The following is a 13,013-nucleotide window of genomic DNA, read 5'->3' on the forward strand; positions in this document are numbered from 1 at the left end:
TGTCTTCAATTCGATTTGTTCACAGTGGTGAACACAGTAAACATGTTTTATAATTCTCATCTTAAATCAGGTCATTGAACAATATCGTTGTGTTTCTCTCTTTGAAGTAGTTGATTTATGAATAGGAGATACCTTTTTAATTAGCTTTTTAAAATTTCATTGTTTACATTATCAACCATTTTTCTCTCCTTCCTCTTCTTTATCCATATTTAAAAAAAACTAGCAACAGATATTCAAAGTCAAACAAAACAAATTCTCACATTGGCAAGCTCTAGAAATGTGTGCCTCATTTTACACATTTAGTCCATTATTTCTCTGCCAAAGTATGGATAGAATTCTTTATCCACAGTGTTCTGAAAATTTGATTCTTTATTACATTTCTCAGACTTCTAAAGTCTTCCAAAGTTGTTCATTTCTCTGATGTTGCTGTTATAGTATAACTTATTCACTGGTATTGCTTCTTCACTCACCTTCAGCTCATCCCTAATTTCTCTGAAATCATTCCCTTTATATCTTATGACAAAATAGAATTCCATTACATGCACAAGCCATAATTTGTTTAGGCATTTCTGAATTAATGGACATCCCCTTAGTTTCCAAGTTTTTTTCTAATACAAAATATGGGCCTTTTAATGTTTTTCATACATGAACATTTTTCCTCTTTTATCGATCTTTTCAAAATGTAAGCCAAATAGTATTGCGGAAATTATCTTTTAATGCTATAGTATTCTCTATTGAATCAAATGCTATTTTTATAAGAAAAAAAGCACAGTGGTAGCTTTTATTATCTAAATCTTTTAAGCAATTATGTAATGATAAAAAATTTGACATACAATGAAGTATTAATTTTGAAGTTATACCTATTCTCTACTAAGATATCATTGATTATGCTCTTGATATATATATAATATTCATTAAAATTGAAATAAATAGCAAAGTTGATATATGTATGTGTCAGTTAGTAACATTGTCCTGATCACATTTTTTTAATTTCATAAAGACTGAAAATTTTTCAATATCTTTCATATATTGTTTGTTCACTACTTTTTTTCTCTATTCCCACTCTCCCTCCTCCCAAATATCCAATCCATTGTTAAGTCCTACCATTGCTACCTTAAAACAAAACAAAACAAATCCTTCACAACTAGAAGTAGCAAGGTGCAGTGAATAGAATGCTGGACCTTGAGTGGACTAGAGTTAAAAACTAGCCCCAGATATTTATTAATTGGGTTACCCTGGGCAAGTTATTTAATTAATGTCTGTATCAGTGTCCTCAATTGTAAAATGGAGTCAATAATAATACCTGTTTTACGGTGTTGTTGTAAAGATAAAGTAAGATAATATTTCCAATATGCTAAACACAAGCCCTGGTATACAGTAAGAACATAATAAATGCTGCTTCTTTCTTTCCTTCTCATATTTGATTGCTCTTTACTTATGTAACAACCACTTTGCTTTAAGGCTCTCCTAATTTCTCTTCTAGACTACTATGGTGGCCTTCTATTTGCTTTCTCTGCCTTGATTATATTCATGCTAATACCTACTCCACAAATTTGTCAAAGTAATTTTCTTCAAATTCAAATCTATCATTTCCTTCCTCAATTTAAATTTCAATAGCAGCCTTTTGTCTCTAAGAAAAAATCCTCTATTTATCTTTTAAAGCACCATCTTGGCAGTCAAGTCTAGTGTTTCCTGACTTTTTTAATCTTGTCATTTATATCAGTTAATCTTTATAAAATTGTTTTAATCAGTATTAATAGTCTTTCTTCCATTGATTATTTGCACTGTTATCAATAAGTTCTTTTATATTTCTGAACTGACTTGTTTCAGTTATACACTGAATTTTTTCCCATGTTTATTCTTTTTTCTAGCAAATTTTTATCTTTGCTCTAACAAATTGATAGTGGGATTCTACAGCCAGATGATTCTGAAATGTCTCCCATATCAGTAACAAATCATTTTCTGCCTGTTAAAATATAACCAATTTCATTTTTGCTATGCTATTTGGTGCTTACTATCCCACTGCATGCTGGCTATTTTATCAAAGAAAGTAATCATTCATTATAATGGGAAATGTATATCTGCACATGTATAGTTATAAATTTTTTGACCTCTTCATTCCTTATTTCCTTCCAATGTTTTCTAATATTTTTCACTATCTTCATATTTGTTATGTAGTCACTGAGCATCATAATACATGTAGCTTTAATTTGTAAGACATTAGCAGATCTTTCATAGAATTTGTCAACCTTTTCATAATATGTACTTGATATTGGTTCATAAGCTACAATTAATTTTATGGAGGACCTTCTGCAAACACTTCAATATTAAATGAACAAATGTCCCATGAAATGATAATTCTTTTTTGGCATTTTAGCATCTTATAAAACTAACTGTCCTATTTCTTCCTGCTAGTGTCTAGGAGCCATTTTCCAGGCAAATCCAACTTCAGATGCTAACTAGCAATGTAAATCTGAATTCTGCAGCTTCCTTCTTTCTTCTGTTTTTATTTTTAGTGAGAATATCAATATTTATATGATTCAGTTCCTGCAGATAGATGTCCATTTGTCATGTATCTCATTTTTAGAGTACCAAAAGAACTTAACATTTTAAATGGTTTAAGTCTGTGGTCCTTAAACTTTTTGTATCATGGACCTCTTTAATAAGTTGATGAAGTGTATGTATTTCTTCTCAGAATGATTTTAAGTATATTAAAAGACATGATTATAAAGAAATGAATTATATTGAATGGTTTCTCCATTCCACCATCATTGCTACTATTAAAACATATGAGTTAATAGTGATCAACTTCTCTATACATAGGTTAATCCTTAGAAGGCAGCTCAATTTATTGCTTAGATTTAATGCAAAACCTTTCCAGTATAGCAGAACCTGATAAAACATATTCTACTTACAAAGCTTACATTCTACTGACATAATATAGAGTAACTTCCTTTTCATCGTGAATCATTTTGGTAATATTTTGTGAATTTCCATTGTGATTTCTATAATACCATATAAATTCCCCTTATTGAATAAGGTAGGATAAGGATCACTGTGTTAAAAACATATTTTTGATTGCTTAAGTTGATATTCTTAATTACAAATTGATATTTCAACACATTATAACTAATTAAAACTGAGTGAATAAAAACTGGCTCCTCCTCAATTTACTTCAACTCACAAAAATGGTGGACAAAGCAATAGCAATAAGCAGTATTCCTCTCTCTCTCTCTCTCTCTCTCTCTCTGTGTGTGTGTGTGTGTGTGTGTGTGTGTGTGTGTGTGTGTGATTTCTCTCTTTGTCTCTCTCTCTCTCTCTCTCTCTCTCTCTCTCTCTCTCTCTCTCTCTCTCTCTCTCTCTCTGTGTGTGTGTGTGTGTGTGTCTATCTCTTTCTCTCTCTGTCCCTCCCTATTCCCCACCTCTCTCTCTTTCCTCTCCCTCCTTCTCTTTCTCCTTCTTCATCTCTCTTCTCCAGTCCTTCCATCCCTCCCACAATTTCTCTACCTTTCTGTTTATTTGGAGCTCCAAAGCCTGCACATCTAAACTGCAATAATGCTGTTCAGTACTCTACTCATATTTACTCCATGAATACACAGTGAAAGAAAACAATGTTTGGCATCTTATACTGCAAAACACCTTGATGGCCATTCATAAAGTCTTCCATTCAATTATGCCATCTCATGATTTTGCATGGCCAATAGAGACTTTTAAAAAGGTTGCTTTTCTTTTGAGAATAACTTTATTTTTGTTTTTGTTTCTCTTTTGCACTCTAATGACATCTGTGCACTGTGATTGAATATTTATTGAAACTGAGCAATATTTGATCACCTCCCACTTTTATAATTTCTGTATTAGTGAAATTATGTTTTTAACAAATGCAAATAGAAGGAAATTCCACTCCAAAGAGTACTTTGTTTTCATGTTTCCCTTATATATTTGTCAAGAATTTATATTTTACTCTTTTTTATGCCAGGCAAATTTGAGCTGTATGCCAAACTATTGATAAACCTCGTATCTCACTCTGGGCTCCTTATGAAAAAATATATTTTCAGGATGATTTCTTCCAGAGGGAAAAGTTAAACTTTTAAAATTCAGAGCTGTAAGAATTCATGTTAGTCCCTTTAGACAAAATTATATAAATCTATTTTTGACACAAATGTTCCTCTTGCTGGTTCACCTATTAATTTATGGATGCTCTAAGGCATTAATTAGAAATTATGTTATCACATTTACTGCTAATTAAAGACAATGTCAAAGAAACAGATCCCATAGCAATAAAAAATGTTGCACTCAGAAAATCATTCTGTTAAATTGAAATAAGAAAGATTACCCAATGTTTTACCATAGTCAATTCAATTCAGTAAGCCTTTATTGAATGACTATTATAAGTCCATCATCTTATTGGGTTCTGAAGACACTTCTTCATCAGTAAAATAAGTAAGCTAAACTATATGACTTCTCATATCACATCTAGTTCTGTTATCTTATTTAATTAATTAGTTTATTATCATCATCATTAAATTATTTATTTAATATTTAATTTACTTATTAGTTACTTAATAACTAATTTAATAATTAACTTATTTAAAAACTGCACATACATGCACACATGTATATGGGTATCAGCATGTATACAATTATTGATAACTGTCTAATGACCACTTTTCTTCTTAGTCTTTACTCTTTTATGTCTAACATGCCAACTTGTTTCATTATTCTACTTTTGTTGCTAAAATGGGATTTTTGATTCATGATTTAATCATGCATTTAATAAATTATTTTATTGTATTAGACAAAGACAAAAGCAGAACAGACCCTTATGTAAAGAAACAAATGTTTTAACAGGAGAGGTAAAATGTACATATATAGGTCTCTTTAGAATATGTTTTAAAAAAAAGATACAAGAACTCTTTATCAGTATAGACATTGATAATTAAAAGACAGTGGCAGAACATAGTGTCCTGTTTGATGAACAGTGAGAAGGTACGTTTAACTAAATCACAAAGTATGTGAAGGTGAATTGTATAAAGTAAGGCTAGAAAAGTAATTTCATGTCAGGGTATGGAAAGCTTTAAATATAAAATAGATGAGTTTATGTTTTATCCTAGAAGAGAGAAAGAGTCTTTGCTGTTTATCGAATAGGGTAAAAACATGGTCTTTTGGACCAAGTTGGACCATGACTTTGCCATTTGGAAAATGACTTTGGCAATTGTGTGAAAGATAGATTGGAGAACCTGAGCTAAATTGATAACTATGCAAGTAGTAAAAATGAATCAGATATTAGAGATATGGGAATAGCAGAGTTTAGAGACTGATAAGAATGTTGAGTATAAGAAAATGAGGAATCAAGTATAAGGCAATGGTTACAAGCCTAGAGACTAGAATGATGGAAGTATCCTTGAAAAAAATAAAGAAACTCAGAAGAAGGAGGTTTGAGGCAGAAAAGATCATAAGTTTTGAATATATACATATATATATGTATTTCATTTTGATACATCTATAGATACTTTACAATGATATATACATAAACATAGTTATATAAATTTATTATCATCCCCAGAAATCATCCTATATATTTCTCCATTTCTCACATTTCTCCAAAATTAAACTATACTTCCAGTTTTCATAGTTGAATCCAATGAAGAAATACATGGGAGATTACATGTCAGAGGAAAGTCTTATGTTTAAATGATAAAAACCTTTATCTTCTAGAACTAAGTCCTTATATGGTTCTGTTCATAGAATACAAAGCATAAAGGATGATAATGATAATTTTAAAAATAATTATTCTTCTTTTTAAAATGTTATGTCAGACTATTTGTGACTTTCCCATTATTAATTAGGGATGAAATTTCCTTGATATAACTTAAAATGTAACTGATTTATGAAAGCCTGATTAGCTTTGAACTCTAAATATAAGAACCATACTCATATAAAGTCATATTTGCACAACTCACTTTCAAGAACCATGTCTAATGTTTCTTAATTTCATGACTTCACTGAAAATAAGCTGAATCATATTTAAAAGGGCCAGTAGAGGTATTGGAAAATGAAGAACTCATTCACTTTTCAGAATTAACTTTTATCCCTCCTGTCCTTCATAGAGGGGGGAAAAAATATGATCTCAAGATGAGTTTCTGGATTCATGAAAACCATAAAGAAAGATGCTTTTAAACTGTTCATTTAGTTACTTTAAGTAGCTAAGAAAAGCAGCTTCAGGTTTTAAAAGAACACCATCCCTGAAGATAAAAGAATACAGAATTTAATGACATTTTATTTTAATGATTCATTATTGTTATTTTTAATTTAATAAAGATTTTAATTATTTTTCCTCCCACACTCTTCCCATCACCATCATCATCCCCATTGAGCAAATTTTTCAAATTAAAATAAAGGCCTCATTAAATATCTTAGCAAAGCAAATTTCATATATTAAACATGTTTTTTAAATGCATTTTAATTGCATTTCAAGTTCTCTTCTCTATTAGGATATGAATGGCAGGTTTCATTTTCCTTCTTTTGGTCTTGTGATTTACCATCACATTAATCAGCATTATAACTTTTTTAGATTTTTTTTCTATAATGTTATTATTATACAAATTGTCCTCTTAATTCTTCTCAGCTTATTGTACTTAAATTAAAAGAGGTCTTCCTAGTTTCCTCAGAAAATGATCCAATTATAATTTTGTGGCACAATTATATTATGCAACATTCATATGCCATAATTTGTTTAGCCATTACCCAATATGAAGATATGTCTTTAATTTCAAATTTGGGGGAACAATGAAAATAACTGTAATAAATATTTTAGCACATACAGACTCTTTTGTTCTCTTTTATTCCTTTGTAATATGGACCTAGAAATGGTATAGTTGGGTCAAGAGATATAAACAATTTAGCAATTTTCTGGGAATAATTCCAAATTTCTTTCCAAATGGTTGGATAAATTCATTCCTCCACAAACAGTGCCTATTTTTCTAAAGTGCCTCCCACATTTGTCATTTTCCTTTCTCTAAAAGATTTGGTGAATTGTTTTATGATTTTTTGAAAGCTTGGATTTCTTTGAAAACTGCCTGTGACTGAGGACTTCCGGCTAAGATGGCGGCGTGGAGGCAGACAGCTGCTTGAGCTCCTCGCTTTCTCTCAGAACTTACTTCATGACAAGCCTCTGACTTAATGCTTGACCCAGAAAGAAATCCACAAATTATCACCAAGAGAAGACATCCTTGAAAGTCACCAGAAAAGGTCTGTGTTTGTTCGGGGGAGGGTCAATCAGACTGGGCGCAGACTGAGGGCAGACAGCCAGAGCAAGACAGGCAGCTCACACAGCTCAGACCGGAGGGGGAGGGGTGTGATCTCTGCAGTTTCTGCGAAAGGGCTTTTGCCCCAGTGTGGATGCTCCGTCTTGGCAGCAAGCCAGGAGCAGCAGAGAGGGTGTAAACACCGGAGGTGAAGATTAAAACCCCAGAAAGCCAGTGTCTCTCAGAGCCCGGCCACCCCCAACCCCCACCTGGACTGACTCGGTGCGTTCTCGGAGCCTCAGAGCGCAGACTCGGTACAGTCATTGCTGTTCTGTTAGTGGCTCTCTGCTGCCCTATCCCCAGTCTGTAGAGGAAGCCCATTAATAACATCCAGCCCTATCCCCCGCAAAACAGACCAATTGCTTCTCTTGTCAGTTTGTTTTCTTTGATTCTGACAAAATGAATAAAAAATTCAAAAGGGCTCTAACCATTGACAGCTTTTGTGTGGAGAGGGAGCAGACTTCAAATGCTGAGGAGACTAGGAACAGAATGTCCCCAGATGTATCCCCTGGGAGGGATATAAGCTGCTCCTCAATACAAAAGAACCTCATAGAGGAAATAAAAAAGGCTCTCACAAGAGAGCTGGAAGAGAAATGGGAAAAGGAAAGGGAAGCTTGGCAAGAGAGCCTAGAGAAGTCATCCCATGCATTCAAAGACAGAATGGATAAAGAAATCAAATCATTGAGAAACAAGATTAGTGAGCTGGAAAAGGTAAACAACTCCAAGGAAAACAGGATTAGTGAGCTGGAAAAAGAAATCAGCTCTCTAAAAAATAAAATGGATAAAATGGAAAAAAATTCCATAGAAGATAAAAACTCAATTGGACAATTACAAAGAGATATAAAAAAAGTGAGTGAAGAAAATACATCATTGAAAATTAGACTGGAACAAGTAGAAATGAATGACTCAAGGAGAAACCAAGAGGGAGTCAAGCAAAACCAGAGAAATGAGACAATTGAAAAGACTGTCAAGTACCTTACCAGAAAGACAACAGACCTGGAAAACAGATCCAGGAGAGACAATTTGAGAATAATCGGACTCCCTGAAAAATGGGAGGAAAAAAAGAGCTTGGACACCATTTTCAAGGAAATTATCAAAGAGAACTGCCCAGACGTTTTGGAAACAGAGGGTAAAATAGACATTGAGAAAATTCATCGATCACCTACTGAAAGGGACCCTAAAATCAAAACGCCAAGAAATATAGTGGCCAAGTTCAAGAACCATCAGACAAAGGAAAAGATATTGGAAGCTGCTAGAAAAAAACAATTCAGATATGGAGGATCCACAATAAGGATAACACAGGATCTAGCAGCGTCCACATTAAAAGAACGCAGGGCCTGGAACATGATATTCCGAAAGGCTAAGGAACTTGGTATGCAGCCAAGAATAACTTACCCAGCAAGAATGAGCATCGTTTTCCAGGGAAGAAGATGGACATTTAACGAAATAAATGAATTCCATCTATTTTTGATGAAAAAACCAGACCTACATAAGAGGTTTGATCTTCAAATACAGAACTCAAGAGACTTCTAAAAAAGGTAAAAAGAAATCTTGAGAACTATACTTCTGTCAAAAAAATATGTAAAGAACATATGTACAATTTGTCTTAGAAAATAGAGGTGGAAAGGAGATCATATCATAAAAAAGTACAAAGTGGTGGTACTACATCTCATGAAGAGGCAAAGGTAACCTATTATATCTGAGAGAAAGAAAGGAGGGAGATGAACATAGCGTGTATCAATAGACATATTCGATTTATGGTGAAACTTCTTCCACTTCATTGAAAAGTGAAAGGGAAGGAGTAAGCTAAGGGGAAGGGAATACAGTAATTTCGAGGAAAAGGGGTAAAATAAGGGGAGGATCTTTAAGGTGGGGGAGGGATCCTAAAAAGGGAGGGCTGTGAAAAGCAAGTGGTGTTTACCAGTTTAATACTGGATAGGAGGGTAAAAGGGAAGGAAAGGGGAAAAGCATAAGCAGGGGTTAATAGGATGGCAAGCAATATAGAATTAGTCCTTCTAACCATAAATGTGAATGGGGCAAACTGCCTCATAAAGAGGAAGCAGTTAGCAGACTGGATTAAAAGTCAGAATCCTACTATATGTTGTTTACAGGAAACACACCTGAAACAGGATGAGACATTCAAACTAAAAGTAAAAGGGTGGAGCAGAATCTATTATGCTTCAGGCAAAACCAAAAAAGCAGGAGTAGCCATCCTCATCTCAGATCAAGCAAAAACAAAAATTGATCTAATTAAAAGAGATAAGGAAGGGCATTATATCCTGCTAAAGGGAAGCATCAATAGTGAAGCAGTATCAATATTAAACATGTATGCACCAAGTGGTGCAGCATCTAAATTCTTAAAAGAGAAATTAAGAGAGCTGCAAGAGGAAATAGATAGCAAAACTATAATAGCGGGAGATCTCAACCTTGCACTCTCAGAATTAGATAAATCAAACCACAAAATAAATAAGAAAGAAGTCAAAGAGGTAAATAGAATACTAGAAAAGTTTGATATGATAGATCTTTGGCGAAAGCTAAATGGAGACAGAAAGGAATATACTTTCTTCTCAGCAGTTCATGGAACCTATACAAAAATTGATCATATACTAGGGCATAAAAACCTCAAAATCAAATGCAGTAAGGCAGAAATAGTAAATGCATCCTTTTCAGACCATAATGCAATCAAAATAACATTTAATAAAAAGCCAGGGGAAAATAGACCAAAAAATAATTGGAAACTAAATAATCTTATACTAAAGAATGATTGGGTAAAACAGCAAATCATAGACATAATTAATAACTTCACCCAAGAAAATGACAATAATGAGACATCATACCAAAATGTGTGGGATACAGCCAAAGCAGTAATTAGGGGAAGTTTTATATCTCTACAGGCCTACCTGCATAAAATAGAGAAAGAGAGGGCCAACGAATTGGGTTTACAACTAAAATTGCTAGAAAAGGAACAAATTAAAAACCCCCAGACAAACACAAAACTTGAAATTCAAAAAATAAAAGGTGAGATTAATAAAATTGAAAGTAAAAAAACTATTGAATTAATTAATAAAACTAAGAGTTGGTTTTATGAAAAAACCAACAAAATAGACAAACCCTTAGTAAACCTGATTAAAAAAAGGAAAGAGAAAAAGCAAATTGATAGTCTTGAAAATGAAAAGGGTGAACTCACCACTAATGAAGAGGAAATTAGAACAATAGTTAGGAGCTACTTTGCTCAACTTTATGCCGATAAATTCGATAACTTAAATGAAATGGAAGAATACCTTCAAAAATATAGCTTGCCCAGATTAACAGAGGAAGAAGTAAGTAGTTTAAATAGTCCCATCTCAGGAAAAGAAATAGACCAAGCTATTAACCAACTTCCTAAGAAAAAGTCCCCAGGACCAGATGGATTTACAGGTGAATTCTACCAAACATTTAAAGAACAACTAACTCCAATGCTATGTAAACTATTTGAAAAAATAGGGATTGAAGGAGTCCTACCAAATTCCTTCTATGACACAGACATGGTACTGATACCTAAACCAGGTAGATCGAAAACTGAGAAAGAAAACTATAGACCAATTTCCTTAATGAATATTGATGCTAAAATCTTAAATAAGATATTAGCAAATAGACTTCAGAAAATCATCCCCAGGATAATACACTATGACCAAGTGGGATTTATACCAGGAATGCAGGGATGGTTTAATATTAGGAAAACTATTAGTATAATTGACCATATTAATAATCAAATTAATAAAAACCATATGATCATCTCAATAGATGCAGAAAAGGCATTTGATAAAATCCAACATCCATTCCTACTAAAAACGCTTGAGAGTATAGGAATAAATGGACTATTCCTTAAAATAATAAGGAGCATATATTTAAAACCTTCAGTAAACATCATATGTAATGGTGATAAACTAGAACCTTTCCCTGTAAGATCAGGAGTGAAACAAGGTTGCCCACTATCACCATTACTATTCAATATAGTACTAGAAACTCTAGCCTTGGCAATAAGAGCCGAGAAAGAGATCCAAGGAATTAGAGTAAGAAATGAAGAAATCAAATTGTCACTTTTCGCAGATGACATGATGGTATACTTAGAGAACCCCAAAGACTCTGCTAAAAAGCTATTAGAAATAATTCAGAATTTTAGCAAAGTCGCAGGATACAAAATAAATCCACATAAATCCTCAGGATTTTTATACATTACCAACACAATCCAACAGCAAGAGATACAAAGAGAAATTCCATTCAAAATAACAGTCGATAGTATCAAATATTTGGGAATATATCTACCAAAGGAGAGTCAGGAATTATATGAGCAAAATTACAAAACACTTGCCACAAAAATAAAGTCAGATTTAAATAATTGGAAAGACATTCAATGTTCTTGGATAGGCCGAGCGAATATAATAAAGATGACAATACTCCCCAAACTAATCTATTTATTTAGTGCTATACCAATCAGACTCCCAAGAAACTATTTTAATGACCTAGAAAAAATAACAACAAAATTCATATGGAAGAATAAAAGGTCGAGAATTGCAAGGGAACTAATGAAAAAAAAGTCAGAGGAAGGTGGTCTAAGTGTACCTGATTTAAAGCTATATTATAAAGCAACAGTCACCAAAACCATTTGGTATTGGCTAAGAAATAGACTAGTCGATCAGTGGCATAGGTTAGGTTCACAGGGCAAGATAGTGAATAAAAATAGCAATCTAATCTTTGACAAACCCAAAGATCCCAAATTTTGGGATAAGAATTCATTATTTGACAAAAACTGCTGGGAAAACTGGAAATTAGTATGGCAGAAACTAGGCATGGACCCACATTTAACACCACATACTAAGATTAGATCAAAATGGGTCCAAGATTTAGGCATAAAGAACGAAATCATAAATAAATTGGAGGAACATGGGATGGTTTACCTCTCAGACTTGTGGAGGAGGAAGGAGTTTGTGTCCAAGGGAGAACTAGAGACCATTATTGATCACAAAATAGAACATTTTGATTACACCAAATTAAAAAGTTTCTGCACAAACAAAACTAATGCAAACAAGATTAGAAGGGAAGTAACAAATTGGGAAAAAATTTTTACAGTTAAAGGTTCTGATAAAGGCCTCATCTCCAAAATATACAGAGAATTGACTTTAATTTATAAGAAATCAAGCCATTCTCCAATTGATAAATGGTCAAAGGATATGAACAGACAATTTTCAGATGATGAAATTAAAACTATTTCCACTCATATGAAAGAGTGTTCCAAATCACTATTGATCAGAGAAATGCAAATTAAGACAACTCTGAGGTATCATTACACACCTGTCAGATTGGCTAAGATGACAGGAACAAATAACGATGAATGTTGGAGGGGCTGTGGGAAAACTGGGACACTGATGCATTGTTGGTGGAGTTGTGAAAGAATCCAACCATTCTGGAGAGCAATCTGGAATTATGCCCAAAAAGTTATCAAAATGTGCATACCCTTTGACCCAGCCATACTACTACTGGGCTTATACCCCAAGGAAATACTAAAGAAGGGAAAGGGTCCTGTATGTGCCAAAATGTTTGTGGCAGCCCTTTTCATAGTGGCTAGAAGCTGGAAGATGAATGGATGTCCATCAATTGGAGAATGGTTGGGTAAACTATGGTATATGAATGTTATGGAATATTACTGTTCTATAAGAAATGACCAACAGG

This window comes from Sminthopsis crassicaudata, chromosome 4 (genome assembly GCF_048593235.1).
Source record: "Sminthopsis crassicaudata isolate SCR6 chromosome 4, ASM4859323v1, whole genome shotgun sequence".
NCBI classification, from domain to species: domain Eukaryota; kingdom Metazoa; phylum Chordata; class Mammalia; order Dasyuromorphia; family Dasyuridae; genus Sminthopsis; species Sminthopsis crassicaudata.